This window comes from Mytilus edulis, chromosome 11, assembly GCF_963676685.1.
Source record: "Mytilus edulis chromosome 11, xbMytEdul2.2, whole genome shotgun sequence".
NCBI classification, from domain to species: Eukaryota; Metazoa; Mollusca; class Bivalvia; order Mytilida; family Mytilidae; genus Mytilus; species Mytilus edulis.
Window position 1 is genome coordinate 36,062,964 of NC_092354.1, and position 21,794 is coordinate 36,084,757.

The following is a 21,794-nucleotide window of genomic DNA, read 5'->3' on the forward strand; positions in this document are numbered from 1 at the left end:
AGAGAACAGAAACGAATTTTGGGATATATACGGAGGTACTTATAAGTAAGAGAAGAATGTACATACTTACAGAAGAACAAGGATAAAAGTCAATACGGTGGGAGCATAACAACAGCAGTATGACCACATGAATAAAAGGTTTATATATACGCTAGATTCATAATTTTGTTGTTGTAAGCCATTCGTTTGATATATTATGGTGATCATTGCCTCTGTGTTTGGATGACAAAGCAATTGAACTTCTATTTAAATAGGGCATGATATGCACATGTTTGTCTGTAATCTATATAAATTTTGAGGTGAAATGCAGCCATTTAAGCCAAAGGGTACACCTCATCATAATTTCAAGAACCTTAACCATTTCTACAGCACTTGTCCTCATACCCTGGGCTATGTTATTTAAGAAGTAGATGCTGACCTGGTTACTTTTAATATGGATGCTATATGATACGAATTTGCGATAATACACAAAAGGTGGTATGATGTATATTATTGGAAGAAGACTGAAGAAGAATTGACGTTGGTCAATGTTTTTCTGCTGTCAGCTTGATCCACTTGAGCTTGCTGAACGAGTGAAGGCCCTTATATCCACATTGGAATGTATTTAAAAAAGTTTTCAAATGATTTTTGGCATCAAAACCTTTGAAGTTTCGATCGATGTTTAGACAAAAACAATGCATTTCAGTCGGTACCATATTTACCTGTACTCGTCCATTACTAAGACATTATACATATAAATATCGAGTATTTAATATTCTTATTCTATCAACGTGTTTTGTTATAACAATAAAATTGAGAATGGAAATGGGGAATGTGTCAAAGAGACAACAACCCGACCAAATAAAAAACAACAGCAGAGGGTCACCAACAGGTCTTCAATGTAGCGAGAAATTCCCGCACCCGGAGGCGTCCTTCAGCTGGCCCCTAAACAAATATATACTAGCCCAGTGATAATGAACGCCATACTAATTTCCAAATTGTACACAAGAAACTAAAATTACAATAATACAAGACTAACAAAGGCCAGAGGCTCCTGACTTGGGACAGGCGCAAAAATGCGGCGGGGTTAAACATGTTTGTGAGATCTCAACCCTCCCCCTATACCTCTAACCAATGTAGTAAAGTAAACACATAACAATACGCACATTAAAATTCAGTTCAAGAGAAATCCGAGTCTGATGTCAGAAGATGTAACCAAAGAAAATAAACAAAATGACAATAATACATAAATAACAACAGACTACTAGCAGTTAACTGACATGCCAGCTCCAGACTTCAATTAAACTGACTGAAAGATTATGATTTCATCATCTGAACATCAGGCACAATCCTTCCCGTTAGGGGTTTAGTATCATACCATCATAACATATATGAGAAGAACATAACCCGTGTCATGCCAACAACTGTTTTTAGAATAAACCATTATCACTTGTCAATTATCTGACGGCTTGCACCTCATTCCCGATTTTTCGATACTCTTGGGCTTTTACCACACTTACGTACGTACATAGTTAACAGGTAAAAGGAGCGGAAAATGTCCATTCATGAAATTTTCATGAATGAAACTGACGTAGATTTCTTGTGATTTTCTCTTCAGCGTATGGCAGATCCGCGAAGTAGTGTTTGAGATACTCATTTTCAAAATGAAGGTAAATTCATCTGAATCGTCGGCGAACATTCAATTCTTTTTTATTAAAGCTGTAATATTTTCAGTCAAATGAGAAGTTACTCAAAATTTTGAAAGAACCTTCCAAGAATCAGAATTCAAACACTAAAACCAAATTATCTCGGATCAGAATAAATGGCGATAATGTGTCACAAAAAGTTTGAGGCCGATGGCTATGGAAAGTAGCAATAGCAAGCTATAGCAAACTTTCCAAAAATCATACAAGACTAACAAAAGCCACAGGCTCCGGACTTGGGACAGGCGCAAACTTGACGCGGGGTAAAACATGGTTATAAGATCTCAGCCCTCCCCTAAATCTCGAGCCAATTTAGAACAGTAAACTCATAACAATACGCACATTAAAATTCAGTTGAAGAGTGGTCCGATGTCTGAAGATGTAACAAAAAACATTAAATTTTTATTTCATACATAGGTATCCACCAAAGATGAATAGCATGGACAGACAGAGTAGTAATGATATGCCTTAAATGTAAAACATTAGAAAACGAAAAACATTTTATATTAGATTGTAAATTAAATATGGAACTAAGAAATAACTTTTTTAACAATTTTGATTTTAATTTTTCTGTTAAAGATTTATCTGATGAAGAAAAGTTGATTTTTATACTCAATCCATCAACACCATCACAAGTAAATAAATTGGGGTCCTACATCAAAAGGTCATTAGAACTGAGGACAGTTGACACTGGAATATTTACTGTAAATGAATGATTGTGTATATATATATATGCGAAATATAGTTATATTGTTTATTATTTTGTATGTCACAAACTTAATGTTTAAAGTTTACATGGCAATAAATATTTGAATTGAATTGAATTGATATCCACCCTCATGTTTTGTCTGCTACATGATACGCAAATATGTTTACGTATATTGTGTTGGTATATAACTAGAGAATGGGCAAATAGTTTATATTCACATGATTTTGCCATGTGATTAAGGACTTTCCGATTTTATTTTCCTCTGAGTGCAGTATTTATATGATTTTCCTTTCACTGAAAACTGATCTGTCATTTATGACGGTGTTCCAGACACTCTTCAGAGTACAATTATCCCAATGAATTAACTTTCATTAGGAGATGAATTTTGCATGGCCATTTAACAGTTGTAAGAGCAGAAACTTAACAAGATATTTAAATTCGTGACCACTCAAAATTGTATGTCATTCAAGATTCCGAATCATAAAACCGGTTCTTTGATTTTCGAAAACTTACATAGTGGTTGAAAATTTCACTTTATACACATAACCTTGAAATAGGAGCATGTTGATTAATTAAATATGTCTGTTAAATTCTATGAAAACTACTGTTGTTATTCGTTTGTTGTTTTCACATGGTCAGCTTGTTAGTTGTATAGGTATGTCAATTGTGAACTATCCTTTGTTTATAGTTGAATGTCTTAATCTCATGTACCCTTGTGTTGATTCAATGCCAGACATGGTAGTCTAATAGAAAACCAAAACCTTCGCCTTGTACTCTCATGTAAGGCTATGCGATGCACGATATATATAGGCTTATTGCATACAGTGTTAGTAATGATTTCCTTAAAACAGATTTATTGGTTTAAAGAAATGTTTATCTGGACCAATTCAAGAAGGTGTGCTCGACTTGAGTGGCTTCGCACGTGGTTTTTGGAATTTAAATGTTGTTTTATTGGACTTTTTGTGAACAATAAACGGTACCTGGACAAAGAAGGAGAGAATACCCTGTATTAAACTGTATGGAATTTCTTCTTCAACCTTGGGCTTATTTTCTCCATTTTTTTCTTTTTATGCCCCACCTACGATAGTAGAGGGGCATTCTGTTTTCTGGTCTGTGCCTCCGTTCGTCCTGCTCAGGTTAAAGTTTTTAGTCAAGGTAGTTTTTGATGAAGTTGAATTTCAATCAACTTGAAACTTACTACACATGTTCCCCATGATATGATCTTTCTAATTTAATACCAAATTGTAGTTTTGACCCCAATTTCATGGTCCACTGAACATAGAAAATGATAGTGCGAAGCTCAGGTTAAAGTTTTTGGTCAAGGTAGTTTTTGATGAAGTTAAAGTTCAATCAATTTGAAACTTAGTATACATGTTCCCAATGATATGATCTTTCTAAATTAATTCCAAATTAAAGTATTGCCCCCTAATTTCACGGTCCACTGAACATGGAAAGTTATAGTGCGAATGGGGCATCCGTGTACTATGGACACATTCTTGTTTCTACATATTGCAATTAATTTAAATATAATATTATACTTTTCACAAATTTTCCCTGTGATATATGTACCTAATGGTCTAAATCTATTTTTCATTATCTTGGCTGTCAATATTATTGCAGTATGATAATTTCGTAATTAACAGGCCACATAAATGATCATTAACCTTAAGGATTATGTACCCTTGTGTTGACTCATTGCTAAACATGTGGAAATTTAATAGAAAATCCACCTGTAATATTGTAACTTTCATTCATAAATATCCCACAGCCTTTATCCTTCTACTCTCATACAGGCAATTTGATGACTGATAGGTGTAGGATTATTTCATTCATGTTCAAAAGATATAGGAAGATGTGGTTTTAGTGCCAATAAACAACCCTCCATCCTAGTAACAGTTTATAAAAGTAACCCATTGAAGGTCAATGTTGACACTGCTGACACCACCCTAGGGTCTCATTTTCTGTGTTATCACACATTATGTTAACTTGTGTCTTTTGAAAAACTTACAAAACTTCAGATTTATTTCTTATATGAATCTGAGACCTTCCTTTTTAAAAAATTCTGAGGAACTAAAATGTGGTTAGTACAACCTTAATATGTAAGACTTACGAGCAAACCAATTTGGCTACACAATGTAGGTCAGTTCCCCGTTGTTAACGGTACATCTGATTGTTCAAACAAAAAGGTTGGGAAGATGTTTCTCATCAAATCTTGGGTTTCGCTAAACACCCCACGTCCTCTCTCTATATATACAGTTCCTCACTGAAAAAAGTAAGACTTATTGCATGTTTTTTTTTTGTACGTTAGCTCTTGTCGGTAAGGCATTTATACATTTTTTAGGAAATTGTTTGATGTTGGTTAATGTCTCTTCGAGAGCTTATTTCATGGATATGTTAATAATCTACATTATTTTTGATATAAAAGATACAAAAAGGAGACCTCCATTGTATTTAAGGTAAATGATAGATTACATGCAATTATCATAGCTACATTTAGATGTCCAGTACATTGCAAAATATTTGCTCCCAAGTTTATTTCACCATTCCTTATTTTCTGTTTCTGTCTTAAGACATGAAAGGGTTTGGTTTAATGTATTAAGTACCTAATGAAGGATGCACCAATTATAAGTTCTCTATTGTTTCTTCAAACTCTGTCATTCTGCAATATAATTAAATTTAAAGTGGATTGACAAAAAACAATGGTATGTGGTTTATATAAGTATCAGCAGATAAACTTTTATACAATTGTAAAATGGCAAGGTGAATGTCTTGATCTTCGAGGTTGTTTTTTATAGTTTTTTTTAATAGTTACTTTAAAATTAAAAATAGAGATCCAGTATACATTGTGTATAATAATTCCAACTGTTACTGAAAATTAATGTGTTTTAGTATGTATATTAAAGTTATGGTTATTTTAAAAGATAAAACTTTTTAAGTTGTTTTTATATTTCAAAGGAATGAAGATCTTGAAAATAATCCTGCTCATCATTATCTTTGTATCCGACATGGAGTTTAGGAAGATTGACCCTCTAAACTCCATGACCTTCAAATTCTTGACCACAATCTTGTCCCCAACAGAGAAACCATTGGTCATGGAGGCCTTCTCCCTCCACAACTTTACTTTGATGGAGCGAGGCCTCATAAGTGTATTGGTCAGACGCAACCCTCTGAAGGTTCCAGCTCTAATGGAATCTATTTTACGATAAATAAACAATGCAAGTTTTATATGTATCTTTATCTTGTATGATTTATACAATAATTAATCTAAAAGAGATTTCAAATATAAGTAAAAAGTGGAAAGGTTATTCGATTGCAACCAATAAAGGTATAGTTCCAAAAAAAAAATCTGCTTTTTGGCACCACTTCTATTGTTTATTTAAAAAAAACACATATAGAAGCTCAGGTTTGTTCTTAATTTTCACATGTCCATCATGTTTAAATACATCATAAGCATAAACCAACCCAACTCAAGCCAGGCCATGTGTGTATTTATTACAAATTTAAAGCTTTCAGGACTTATTTCTATTCTGATAATTAGATACAATCAAAATGTTTGTTACCATTAGCGACAACATAAAAAGTTCAATGTAGGATATCAAAAAGTTAAGCCAGTTTTTTTTCACAGACCCCACCACACTTTTCTCAATTTAATTTGAGAAAAATTGATTGACATGACCAATATAGATATATGGTAAAGGGATGCTAATTTAAATCACCAAATTCGAGAAAAGAATTTCTGGATCCGAAAAGAATCTATTCAAAAACTCAGAGATTAAAAAACACCTAAATCACAGAGTTCGTACGAAGGGCATGATACCCCCTCTTATGTAAAAATAGATTTTGGATAAACAAAACTTGCTGAAATTTCAACTCATCTCTACTCTAAACTATTTTATCCTACATTGATCTTATCTTTTGATGTTGTCCCTTTATGTAACTTCTGGTCAATTGCAATAATTGCATAAAGTGTACTTGACTGCTTTATTTAATGTAAATACTTATTTTTGAAGATGTCACACTTGCTGATGAAATGTGAACCTCTTAAAACACATTTATTTCATGCTTATATTAACATTTGAAGAAACTTGTTATTAAAATGATATGCAACTGATATATGTTAAAATATAATGATGTATTCTCCACATACTAATATTTGCTAAATGTAAAATTAATTTGAATACAAACTTACTCTGGTTATTTCCCCTCTAATAGATATCCCCTGATGCTGGTCTTGCAGATTATTAATGGAGTTGATGGCTACCACAGGAGTATTTTTGAAGAGACCTATAGCCTCCTCAAAACTGTTGAGAGGAAAGGGTGCTGATTCAAAGCACTAAATAAAAACAATGCCTTTTCATAAGATTTAATGTAAAAAAAAAATATTTTATGCTTTCATAAGATTTAATGTAAAAAAAAAATATTTTATGCAAGTATTTATTTTAACATATATATGCAGGAAAGCATTATTATATTTTATGTTTTCCCCCAAATTGTATAAATACACATTTGCCACTTATTTTAAAATTATTTCAATGCAGGAAAAGGATTTCCTCCTTTAATGTTTAATTTTATTTCTTGATGAAGGTAAAGGAACGCCTGTTATTTTAACCTGAAAAAATTCTACTGTTTTGGACTAGCTCAATTGTTCGTTTCAGAAAAAAAATCATGAACACTTAGATTTATTTTTATATTATGTTAAATAAGTTTTATTTTAAGATGCATGTTCTTTTTTTAATTGTATATACACACATTTGACACTAATGTAAGTTATTTTATCCAGGAAAAGGATTTTTATGCTTTATTTCTTTTTATTTCTTCATGAAGGTAAAGAAATGTCGTTATTTTAATATTTAATTCATATACTAACCAGGGCATGAGAAGGTAATGACATCTTCTCGTCATAGACCCTGTACTTCTTTAATAACTTGAACTCCCCCAAGTTGAGGGTAAACTTATTATCATACTGCAACTCGATTATTCTGCCCCCTTCAGTAACTATGTAGTTCACTTTGTATGAGCCCCTGGGCTCCTCTTCCAGGAGTGCATGTATTTTCATAACATCAAGGTCCTGAAACATTGAAAGACGTAAATGTAATTGTTCATTAATTTTTTTAAAGTGCCAACTGAAGTTTGGAAAAAAATCTTTTTAACTTTTAAGGTGCAAACAGAAGTTTGCCTATATATTTTTTATTTTTATACGACATTAGCTCCATACTCTGGTTATATAGCTCCTGTAGAATATTTCTTTGTTCAGAGTCATTTAACCATATTATAATTGAGATAATAGAGTAGTAGAAAAGAGAGAAATAGTTATAGATACGATATACGAGAGGAGACGATTTTGCGTACGAGAGATGTGTACATGCGATTTATGATTATACCACCGTATTGTTGAGCCTGCAGATTATATGTTGTAAACTAATATTACTGTTACATGTAGTTTTTTTTTAATAATACAATATTGAACTATTAATCGACTTTGTGTTAATGTTAACTTGCAAGACATCGTTCAGACTACTCCAGGATCCATTTATTTATTTATGTGACCAGGATTCCCTTAATCATGCTACCAGAGATTTCAAGGGTTACCCTGTTAAAGAGTATACTTGGCATTTGTCGTCCGTGGACGTGTGAAACGTAGACAACAAACAACAAAGCACAAACACAATAATACAGACTTTAGTTTAAGTCCCCAGCTTTTTCGTCACATTGGTGGCAGCGATGGGATTCAAGTTGTATCACGGCAAACTAACCAACTAAACACTTTTTCGTCACAATATTTTATATACCAGGAACATATATATTCACGGGACTTAACACTACTTTATTATTGTCGATTTCCTTGTCCCCTATCCAAGATACCCCCTTTTCCAGTGGCAGTTCAAATTTCCCCGACCATCATCCCAGATGGCCTCTATCGTACCAACCTACCTATTGTATTTAGTGTGAACTGGTTCTCGTCCTGAATTTGCATGAAATATTTGCAACTGGACGTTAAGCAACCAACAATCAATCAATCAATCGATTTCCTTGTCCTTGTCGTGAAGTTAATTAATAAATGACACGATACGGAAACGGACATGTTATGCTTACGTTGTCGCTGTTATACTCGATAATTAACGCCTCTACATTTCTTATCCGAAACAGCTCAAAACTATTGGTTTGGAAACTTGATTTTCTTCATATATTGAAATAGGAATATAATGAATCACTATTATAAATATACAATATAATAAAAAAGGAAAATATTAGATTAAAAACGGCAAATTATTGTTATAATTGTCTTCCCTATTAAATTAAACACTTTTATTTAAATAAAAAGTTATTTGACACGTATTTTTTTTATTAAATAAAAACAAACCTCTTCTAGGAAATCGTTTTATCTTGAGAAAATAACTTTCTTGTTCTTAGATGATTCATTAAATTAGAAAGCCTTGGACAACTCTTTGAATACAGAATCCTAGTGAAATGATTTCAAAACAGTTTGAGGAAAGCATAATTCTAGTGTTTGAATAAAAAAAGATTTTTGTTTATAGTTATCAAAGGTACCAGGATTATAATTTAGTACGGCAGACGCGCGTTTCGTCTACATAAGACTCATCAGTGACGCTCAAATCAAAATATTTATAAAGCTAAACAAGTACGAAGTTGAAGAGCATTGAGAATCCAAAATTCCAAAAAAGTTGTGCCAAATACAGCTAAGGTTATCTATTCCTGGGATAAGAAAATCCTTAGTTTTACGAAAAAATTTAAGCTTTGTAACCAGTAAATTTATAAAAATGACCACATAATTGATATTCATGTCAACACCGAAGTGCTGACTACTGGGCTGGTGATACCCTCGGGGACGAAGCGTCTTATACAAGTCGTCATTACATTAAAGGTTCCAATATGAATAATTGTTTTCATTTAAGGTGGTACCTAACACTACAGGGAGATAACTCTGTAAAATCAGCTAAACATTTTAATCACATTGTGTTGTAAAGGGAATATTAAGCTTGTCAATGATTAAAATTTGTGTTTGTCAAACTACTATATAACCAGTGTAATTTTTCTGACAATACGGTTGGTTCAAAAGGTTTGAAATTTTTATATTTTTGTTAAAGGGTCAAAGTAAATATTTTGTCAAAATTTTATGAAAATTAAACGAGCCAAATAAACCTTAGTGAAAGTGTTGGGTACCACACTAACTGCCTTTTTAGCTGTTTAAAAATATAATCCCGAGTATATTATGACACTTACCCAAGAAGCTGATTGGCCTTTTGATTTGCTAAAAAAAACCCAGCAAATAGTTGTTTTCCTTTAAAAAAAAGTCTGTTTAGTACTTATATACATGCATATATATATAATACATGTATATGTTATTTAAAAAAAGAGTCTAATATTAAATTTTCACTTCATCTTTTATTTCTAAAGTTCTTGAGTTACCTCATTTCTTCTGAAAATCATGTAGGTACCATTTGAAAGTTGATTGATATGTATAAAACATGATTGAATAAAAAACAACCAAACAAAAAATCATTTGAATAAATCTGCTTACTATATCACTTTTTTTCTCTGAAGCCTTGGAGTACTGATGTCCAATGTGAAATGTCACAAGGTCTCTAAAATCTTATCCTGATCCAGCCATGCATAGTTTCTTAGTGACACCTTGCTTAAATGTGTTCTGAAGATATCTAACGAAAACGTTATTTCTTCAGTGGACAGCCACGAAAGCTCCAGGAGCAACGTGTGCAAATACATTCGATAAATCATGGGGTAGTTTATAAGTAATCAAGGAACCATTATGATACATTTTATTACAAACAACAGCTAATCTAGTAATAGGGGTTTCAAGTCACGTGACCTTTATCGGTAATCGATATACGTTTTGACAGAAAAAAATACAAATTTAAATCCCTTTTAAAAATTATTTCTCATTTTTTTAATTGATTATTATATCCATTATATACAATTATATAAAATCGACTCATGTTTGATACTGCTTTAAGATTTTGTACCATATAATTACCTGATGCACTGTTCTCTCATGTCGTCGTAGAGCATCTCTTGACTTATAGGTTTTTGTGCATATTTCACACCCTAGTTGGTTTTCTGTGTGAAAAAATTTCTTATGTCTTGAAATACCTGATCTGGATTTAAATTCATTTGCACAGATATTAACACAAATGTAAGTTTGAAATATTATAACAAAGCAAAGACGGAAAATGACAAAACAATCGGTTTTTGTAACTTGATCCATCAATTTTAAATGAAGGATGGAGAGGAAATAACTAATTAGCAACCAAAGTAACTAGCCCATAAACTAACTTATTTTAGTCAGTACAAAATCCAATACGAAAGGATCATTGCTGAAATACATGGACATAGCAAAAATTAAACAAAAAAGAGACAGCAATTCTGTGAGATTTATAAAAACAATAGACAAAACACACACATCAATTATGCATTTATTCCAACTGATGAATTTCTGTTTATTATACATTTGTCTTTATAAATAAGAAATCTTTTGAGAGCATCAGTCTTTGTAGACTTTATTAAAGTCGAGTCTGGCAGGTTTACTTATCCTGATCCAGCCATGCATAGTTTCTAAGTGACACCTTGCTTAAATGTGTTATTTCTTCAGTGGACAGCCACGAAAGCTCCAGGAGCAACGTGTGCTAATACATTCGATAAATCTAAAAAAAAAAATCATTCCACATGTTTGGAGAGGACAATGTTTTAAATATACATGACAATCAAATCTTTTCATGCTATGTCCTATTAAAGATAGGTGTGTCTTTAGATTTTGATATATAAATAAGCAATCATTTAATCCCTCATGGGGTAGTTTATAAGGAATTAAGGAACCATAATGATACATTTTATCACAAACAACAGCTAATCTAGTTATAGGGGTTTCAAGTCACGTGACCTTTATCGGTATTCGATAGACATTTTGACAGAAAAAAATACAAATTTAAATCCCTTTTAAAAGTTATTTCTCATTTTAATTGATTATAATATACAATTATATAAAATTGTATAAAATCGACTCATGTTTGATACTGCTTAAAGATTTTGTGCCATATAATTACCTGATGCACTGTTCTCTCGTGTCGTCGTAGAGCATCTCTTGACTTATAGGTTTTTGTGCATATTCCACACCCTAGTTGGTTTTCTGTGTGAAAAAAATCTCTTGAAATTTCTTGAAAGACCTGATCTGGATTTAAATTCCTTTTTACAGATATTAACACAAATAAGCAGACTGTCCTGTTGGTAATTGACAATTTGGTTAGCCAACGGACAAAGGGAGATAATCCGAATGTGGATGAGCTATTTGCAAAGGTAACACTTTTTGAACCTTTAAAGGACGAAGAACAAAATAATTCCTTTAGCAAGATGATAGTAAATGTTGATGTTAGCATGCACGAAGAAACTAGTTATTCAAAAACAGTGTCTGAAAACCTAGAAAAGACAAAAAAACTTCAGAAACAATGTCAGATAAAGAACAAATAAATGTCCAAGCTGGAGATGAATCTAAAGAAAAAGAGATAATTGAGATAAAACAAGTTTTGCACTCAATCGAACCTAAATTGATAGAAAACGATTCTAAAACAAATGAGGTCCTTAAAGTATGTAATGAAATGAATGAAAAATTCTCAGAAATTACAAAACTTAAATCCGACGTAGAAAAATTAGAAAAAGTTGTTCAGAATTTAAATACCAACATAAATAGTGAAACTATGTCAATTTATTTCAATTTTATACAAGAGGCTGTCACAACGACAGCAAACCGGATTTATTTACATTTATTTGTGTCCTGGCAATATCACAAGAACCATTACTGATGAATGGTGAAAGTGAAAATCATCAATATCAAATTTGACCTCTATTTTGTCATCAGTATCAACATTTTGAAATAATAATATTTGAAAAGCTTAGATTGAATGGTTCATGAGTAAATGCAACAACGTGAATGGAAATGCCATTTTACGATCTTTCAAGAACCATAACTCCTGAACAGTAAAAGTCAAAATCGTCATTATGGAACTTGACCTCTATTTTGTCATCAGTAACAACATATTAAAATTTCAAAAGCTTTGGTTGAATGGTTCATGAGAAAATGCACGGACACGACGGGAAACACCATTTTTCAATCTTTCAAGAACCATAACTCCTGAACGGTAAAAGTCAAAATCGTCATTATTGAACTTGACCTCCATTTTGTCATCAGTAACAGCATATTAAAATTTCGGAAGCTTTGGTAGAATAGTTCATGCATAAATGCACGGATTTAGATTTACGAGTTTGACTGATGTACAGGAACTGTCAATATTTGCTATCTGTTATGTTTTATTTGTATGTTATTATGCCTCTGCAGCTTAAAATACTGTCAGGGAAAACTGAACACATGCCTGTGATTCAACTTCACATAAAATATACCAGTTTGTGTATGATCGATTACATATAAACCAGAAATTCCGGACACAAGACACTGATTTGAATGTTTACATTCAACAACTCAACAGTTGATGTGCATCAGTTTATTAACCCTATTCATTAAACAAGTAATTTCTTTGTCATTGTTTTAATTATAGGTCTGCATAATTATGTAACACCAATGCAACGGTTGATATTTATCCATGAAATCCTTTTTAACAGACAATACAGCCATTAATTATAAAAGTGGCATTTAATTGGATACTGTTATACTTATCAACAATTTCCAGCGACGGAATATCTATACTGTGCATTTTCATTTTTGTTTAAAAAACATGGATAAACTTACCACTTTTCCTTTCGATGGCCTGGGAGGCTGACACTGTAAGCTAAAGACAAAGAATATATGTCAGAGTAAAAGTAGCACTCACAGTGTTAAGTTGGCAAATATTTCATGCATATTCAGGACGAGAACAAGTTCACAATAAATACAATAGGTAGGTTGATACAATAGAAGCCATCTGGGATGATGGTCGGAGCAATTTGGACTGCCACCGGAAAAGGAGGGTATATTGGATAGGGACAGAAATTTTGCCTTGCAACAGGCCATCTACGGACCCCTCAAAGAGTTGTCGCAAGGGTTCTTAACGTGCAAAGAGCGTGGCACTCTCTTTACACGAGACATCGGATTTAACGTCCCCCTTCTGACCGGACGTGACTGCGAACTTGATACATCCCGCACAGCCAAACGGACGCCCCACTTCGGCAAGCGTTTTACTGCCGGTCGGGAGAAGACCAAGTGGCCATATTTTTATACCCCAGTCACCCTTTTAAAATTTTACATATCTTATTCAGTCAAACAGCATTCATTTTGAAAATATGTAATGCTCGGGTTGTTAGGGTAAACCTAGAAATTTTGTTTTATAATATGAATTCTTTCCCCCAATGCGGTCTGTGTGAATCATACCAGAAATAGAAGTGTAGTCTGTTGGTGTACCTAAGTAATTGGTTTTCCTTACGTGAACTCTAAAGGCAAGAATAGCATCATCAATACCCAAAGAGTTTGTACCACTTTTTGATGAAGATAATACTAATACACTGAGTGAGCGGTCTTTCATATTCTCCAGTAGGGTGTTATTTCTACATACAGTCTGCCAAATTTCATCAGTGGGAACACCTTTTTGTATCCTTGATTTCAGCTGTTTATTCTTTTCTTAAATAACGCTCCTAGGGAATAATTGCCGCTAGTTGTTATTGACGAGTAATCATCATACAGCTGTCTAACATCTTCTAGCATAATTTTGTATTGAATGGCATTATTTAGTTCAATAATTTGGTACTTATGGTGCTGCCTTCCATGAAACGACTCGTTTGCCATGTACTTTGAACTGCTCAATAATGAATCTCATTATGATGCATTGTTTTTACGTGTAGCCATTTGAAGATTAATTATTCCTTGGGAGTATTTACTAACTTGATCCATTAAATATGTCAGGTTAGGATACGCCTTAGAACTTTAAAATCTAGCATTAAAACATAGAAAGCTCTTAGCAAAAGTTGTTGATTTCAGCAGTAAGCAATGGTGTACATATCGTAAAACCAGTTCTTGGAGACTTCCAGGATGTCAAATGAGAAGGAGACGCCAACTCTTATGGTGGTCTTTGCATCTCCTCCAAAAAATGTATATGCATGCTCTAAACATTTTATGACGGAAAACCTACGGATAGAAGCCTTCTAAGTTAAAGATGGGATATGAAATATTGATCGAAAGTACCAGGATTATAATTTAGTACGCCAGACGCGCGTTTCGTCTACATAAGACTCATCAGTGACGCTCAAATCAAAATATGTATATAAAACCAAACATGCACAAAGTAGAAGAGCATTGATAATTCAAAATAGCATATAAGACAATTCCGGGTAGAAGAAGCAAATTAAAACATTAACTGTCAGTGTAAAAAAGAAAACTGGAAACTGGTGATTCCGATATGGAAATTTTCATTTTTTTTTAATCCTTTGATATTTACAGAGAGTGACTCTTAATGTGACTATCACTGCCTCATATATTTTCTGTAACTAGCATTAATAATGCACCCTTTAAATAATTTGTAACATTTACAACCTTTTCAAAAACAAAAAAAAAGTAATTAAAGCAATAGTAACAATATCTAATGATCATCTTACCAATTGTAGCAAAAGATGAGCTTTTACTTTTCTGGTTGGTTAGTTCTGGGGCATACTGGTATATGAGTTGCTGCTATTCTCTAATATCCTCTCTTATTTGGTCCAAATCTTCTGAACTAAATGATGTTTCATTCAATTTCTTCTGGATCTTTAACATTAAAAATAAAAACAAATTAAAAAAAATTAAATAGATAATTCTGATCATTCAAAATTGAACAGTAACTGTTCTGCTTTTATGTTAAGCCATGTTATATTTCTTTTATAAGAAGCATCCAGATATAATTTATAAATTAATTACTCCTTATGTAAGAATCCTGGGTTATGATTGGCTAATAGCCAGTGTATTTTTCACTAATTTACTGTTTTCAAATGAATATCGTTCATTTTTAAGGCAGACGGGGTATTTGCAAAAAGTATATACCTTTTTTACCCTCTCTGCCGTGGTATTTGCCAAAAAATACTCTTCGACTTGACGCTTGTAACGTCACAATCATCAATGCGTTTTTGAACATTAACATTCGGTGTAATTAAACAGATATAGCATGTTCTAGAGAGGTATTTACGAAAATTTCCAGTCTTGAGAATGAATTTCCCTCGCCTTACGGCTCGCAAAATTGAATATTCTCCAGACTGGTATTTTTCACAAATATTCCTCCTTAACATGATATATCTGTTTACAATCAATTTACAAACTTCAATGATATAATATCAACGATGTAATATTATTAATTTTGAGTTACTGGTTTTCCTGGTGTATGGTTTTAAATGGCAAAACAAAATTAAACACATTGTTTAAGGCAGGGAAAGTAAACCTTTATAAAAACTACCACTTTTTAAATCATAAATGTGCATCTGATAAAAGGGGACACTGCAATCACTTCCAATAAAAATTGTAATGGAAATATGGTTATAAGTTACTAATTCAACTGGTAACCATGATTCATCCATTGGTAAACATTAACTTTGCAAATTACAAAACATAGGAATGATATGCATTTTTGTTGTTGCAGAAACTGTGTTTAATAGAATATTATATTGAGTTGTTTGATCATGCATCAATATACTTAAATAAATTACCTGATAGTTGCATCTGAATGCAATGTAGTGGAATCCAGCGTCTACTTTTATGAGTGGCTGTATCATCCAGAAACATTGAATGGGATTGTGATTAGAGATTGTCCATCTTAGGTTTTGGAGTTGAAATTGAGATCTTCAATCCATTTTTTTTCCATTGGCAGGATGTCTAATAACTTCACTTTCATCAGCACTTCTACAAAACATTATATACATGTATATAACATTGAATTGGATTCATCTTTTAATATGCTCTATATACGCTTTTATCAGATTGTCTTGTATTGGTGTATCCTATTTCTCCTTTTTATTTAAGTTTGGTGATCTTATTATAGGAATCCCCAAGGGTGACTGGGGTATAGAAATATGGTCACTTGGTCTTCTCCCGACTGGCAGTAAAACGCTTGCCGAAGTGGGGCGTCCGTTTGGCTGTGCGGGATGTATCAAGTTCGCAGTCACGTCCGGTCAGAAGGGGCAAGTTCCAATCCACATCTATAAGTTAAAATTGAATAAAAATCATGTTGGCTACTTTACAAATTTGATTAATAAAAATATACTGTATATATAAAATATAAAATGACTCTAAATAACAGTCCAACAATGTTAGATCTGTAGATTTGTGTTAGCTTTTGCCTATTAAATGGCCCAAATGCTAACAGTTTTTTCAAAATGTAATTTTAACGTGCCAATTTGAATTTATTTTGAAATAAATTATAATGTACCAAGGAACTCTTTTATTTCTACTATGTATATAAATATATATATCTTCATGCCTTATATATCATGTACTATAGTACGCCGCTAGATTAAAACTGACGTGGAAAGGTAACACATGCCCACCGAAAGCTCTTTTTTTGAGAGCCCAGGTGGTCGTGTGGTCTAGCGGGACGGCTGCAGTGCAGGCGATTTGGTGTCACGATATCACAGTAGCATGGGTTCGAATCCCGGCGAGGGAAGAACCAAAAATTTGCGAAAGCAAATTTACAGATCTAACATTGTTGGGTTGATGTTTAGACGAGTTGTATATACATTATGTACACAGCCATGTATCACCATCATTGATGGCGATCCGATGGATACATCTGTTGTAGGGTTGTCACTGACTCAGACGTACTTATGAATATAATTATTTCCTGTGACTGTATCTTACATTAATTTGTAGGATCCTTTACTATAGATAATTTAGCTGATCTGTAACAATAACATCTTCATGCCTTATATATCATGTACTGTAGTACGCCGCTAGATTAAAACTGACGTGGAAAGGTAACACATGCCCACCGAAAGCTCTTTTTTTGAGAGCCCAGGTGGTCGTGTGGTCTAGCGGGACGGCTGCAGTGCAGGCGATTTAGTGTCACGATATCACAGTAGCATGGGTTCGAATCCCGGCAAGGGAAGAACCAAAAATTTGCGAAAGCAAATTTACAGATCTAACATTGTTGGGTTGATGTTTAGACGAGTTGTATATATATATATATATATAAGTCTAAATTGAAAACTACGTTCAAACCTATGATTGCATTGGATAAAAACCGCAATTTTTATACGTGTGCATGTCAAACAAATTTCGTTGTAGAAGGGTCTATATATATATATGAATGGCGATGACATAAAACCTTTTGAAGTGAAGTCACAGTTTATTGGTGAACATTTTAATGACCAAATTTAATGAAGTCAACCGAAAAATTTTCCAGAATTAACTAAAATACACCTGTATTAAATCATTTTAGTTATTTCTGGATAATTTTGAACGCGTCTGGATGCATCTACTCGGCATGCAGTACAAATCTTTTGTGTTTGAAACACACCACGTGCATTCGATGATAAGTTTCGGTTGAAAGGGTTTTTTTGTTGCATTTTGTCAGAGTAGCACAGTATATTTAGATGTACCTACCCGAGAATCATTCTTATGTCCATTTTTTTGTTAATAAATAAAATACATTTATCTTTACATATTAGAAAATGGTCTTGATCAAATGACCAATTAAAAGTAACACCATATACATCTATCCAAAAAAATTGTTAAATTCAGTGTAAAATGTTGAAAAATGATCAATAAGGGTCAAATCTGAATGAATATCTAGAAAGTAGCAAAATTTACTAAAAAAAATGTTACCGAGAAAATGTTCCGATTTTTATATAAAGCTGTGGTGCTTCAATTTTACTTCTACTACATTTATCTTTACATATTAGAAAATTGTCTTGATCAAATGACCGATTTAAGGTAACATCATATACAATTATCCAAAAAAATGTCAAATTTACAGTAAAATATCAAAAAATTTTCAATAAAGGTCAACTCTGAATGAATATCTAAAAAGTAGTAAAATTTACTAAAAAAAATGTTACCGAGAAAATGTTGCAATTTTTATATAAAGCTGTGGTGCTTTGATTTGACTTCTTATACATTTATCTTTACATATTAGAAAATTGTCTCGATCAAATGACCAATTTAAAGTAAAAACATATACAATTATCCAAAAAAATGTTATATTTACTGTTAAATGTTGAAAAATGACCAATATGGATGGGTCAAATCTGAATGAATTTCTAAAAAGTAGTGAAATTAACTTAAAAAAATGTTACCCAGAAAATGTTGCAATTTTTATATAAAGCTATGGTGCTTTGATTTGACTTCTAGTACATTTATCTTTACATATTAGAAAATAGTCTTGATCAAATGACCAATTTAACGTAACACCATATACAATTATCCAAAAAAAATTGAAAATTACTGTAAAATGTTGAAAAATTATCAATAAAGGTCAAAGCTGAATGAATATCCAAAGAGTAGCAAAATTTACTAAAAAAAATGTTACCGAGAAAATATTGCAATTTTTATTTGTGGTGCTTTGATTTTACTTCTAATACATTTATCTTTACATATTAGAAAATTGTCTTGATCAAATGACCCATTTAAAGTAACACCATATACATTTATCCAAAAAAAATGTTTTCTTGAAGCAATATCCAACCCCGCTTGGATATGCTAAAGATGGAACTCAATATTCTGTTTTGAAAGTTGTAGTCGAAACCAGACGGGTCTTAAAATGCGACAAATAAATTACATGGTGTGAAAAAGGCACTACTGAACTTAATCAAAACATGCCAGGTAACAAAATGCTTACAAACAAGTTCATCAGGGGATTCTGAAGAAGACCAGCGTGTGTTTCTTGACTTCAAAATGCTCCCTGCTCACATCAGAAACAACGCCAATCTGTCAATTGTCGAGTTTGCTGCCAGAAAATTTAAAGTATTTGCTTCCTCTGGACAACAATATGTTCAGTTTGTTTCTAATGCAATCATAAAGAAGCTTGTTAGCAGTCTACCGAATTTAAAAAGAATTGTCATTTGCGAAGAAAAATATTCTTTTACTCCTGATGATTTCAAGGCCAGTACTAGACTTAAAAGAGAGAAAAAATAACCATTGCCCATTTGAAAGAAGAAAATGAAATTGTAAGCAAAGAAAACTTCAGCAAACAGGCTGCTGTTTCTACTTTGTCAGGCAAAAAACTCATCAGCAAGTTTCTAACTAAACAATTAAAATATGTAGATCTGATGAACAATTTTATAGTTGACATCGACAATGAAGCATATTTGTCTGAATGTGAATGCCAGAATGATGACAATTGCCAGTGTGACTTGTACGCAACACCAGTCAGATTTTATTTATAAGAAAAAAACATAATTATCATTCACAATATTTCATAAAAAAACGTATGGAATATAATATTTCAATATAGACTATAGTATTGTCAAGTTTTGGATATTCAATGAACCTATGGAATAAATAGATCTTCAAATGCATTTTTAATAAAAAAAAAAAAAAAGAATAAAACAAGATTCGTTTTTTAGTCAAAATCGAAATCTTCATAATTCTTTAATACTACTTATTAAATATTTCACTCAAACACCTATTAATAAATTGTCATCACTGAATCTAATATGGGGAGGAGTTAATTCCTAATCACCATGACACTATAAATTTTAATTAATCTGATTGGCTAAAATATACCGTATAAAAGCGTGTGACAAACCAGATTCGTCATCCTTGACAAATATCACTGACGAAAACAATCATGGAGCACATATATCTTTATCATATACGGAAAGATACATTCACATATTGGAGTAAATTTTTTACTAATGATTTAAATTCTGTTTATGAATTAGTGATGGAGTGCATAAACAATCCTACTTTAAAACGACTTCACTCTGACAGAACTGTTTTCTTGAAGCAATATCCAACCCCGCTTTGATATGCTAAAGATGGAACTCAATTTTCTGTTTTCAAAGTTGTAGTCGAAACCAGACGGGTCTAAAAATGCGTCAAATAAATCACCTTGTGTAAAAATCGCACTACTGAACTTAATCAAAACATGCCAGGTAGCAAAATCCTTACATACAAGTTCATCAGGGCATTCTGAAGAAGACCAGCGTGTGTTTCTTGACTTCAAAATGCTCCCTGCTCACATCAGAAACAACGCCAATCTGTCAATTGTCGAGTTTGCTGGCACAAAATTTAAAGTATTTGCTTCCTCTGAACAACAATATGTTCAGTTTGTTTCTAATGCAATCATTAAGGAGCTTGTTAGCCAGTGTGACTTGTACGCAACACCAGTCAGATTTTATTTTAAGAAAGAAAGTGGATATGACAGAGAAGAACTGATGCATAATATAAAGCAAAGAAAGGGGAGGCAGAATTGTCACAAGCAGACTGGTTGTTTGACAAAAATACAATAGAAACTCTTAGAGATGGACAATTTGTCGTCAATTTTGTAACATCAGCAGATATTGACACTTTTGTCATACATTTAATAAGTGTAAGCATCTTCTGGCAAACAAATGAAGATCAGTCTTTTAAATGGCCGGTATTTTTATGGTTACAAAAAAGGAAACCAGAGATATATGATATAACTGGAATTATATCTCTGTTAGAGCACCATTTCAACAAACCAAAGATAGGAGTTTTAGTAGCATGTATTTTAGCAATGGGTGGAAATGACTTTTTGCCAAATTTTCAAAGTATATCTCATGACAAATTACTGTCAACTGTAATGAAAGATGGAGAAATTAGGGAAAATTTAGTCACAACCTTTACAGCTGAATTAGAAAATGGAGAGAAAAAAGTTACTAACACTCTTGATAAGTTACTGTACACAAAACTTTACACCACTTTATACTGTCCACCTAAGGTTGACAGTACTGCTCTAACCTTTGCAGAAATTCGACAGTTGTCAATTAAATTGCCAGGAAAATAATTTAAGCATCCACAAACATGGTTGCCACCAACGTCAGCTCTGGATAATCTAGCTGATCTTGTTCAACTGCAGCTAGATTATTTTGCCACGATAGGGTTCCACTCAGCTTCACTTCCAAACTTTATCTCCAAAGGATGTCTTAATAAACTTCAAGACAATTCAATAAAAATCAACCTTGGGGAAGATGTTTTTGTTTCCAACAGATCTTTGCTCTTATCAATTGATAACCAGGTGCTCCGCAGGGCGCAGCTTTATACGACCGCAGAGGTCGAACCCTGAACAGTTGGGGCAAGTATGGACAAAACATTCAAGCGTGATACAGCTCTGAATGTGGATTGTGATCAAATTTTTGACATTACATGGTTTTTTTTTTTACACAAAACAAATGTCAAGATTTTACAAATCAATTAAAGATTTCTTCTTCAAACTTTTTAAATCTAAAATTGAATAGTTGACACAGCA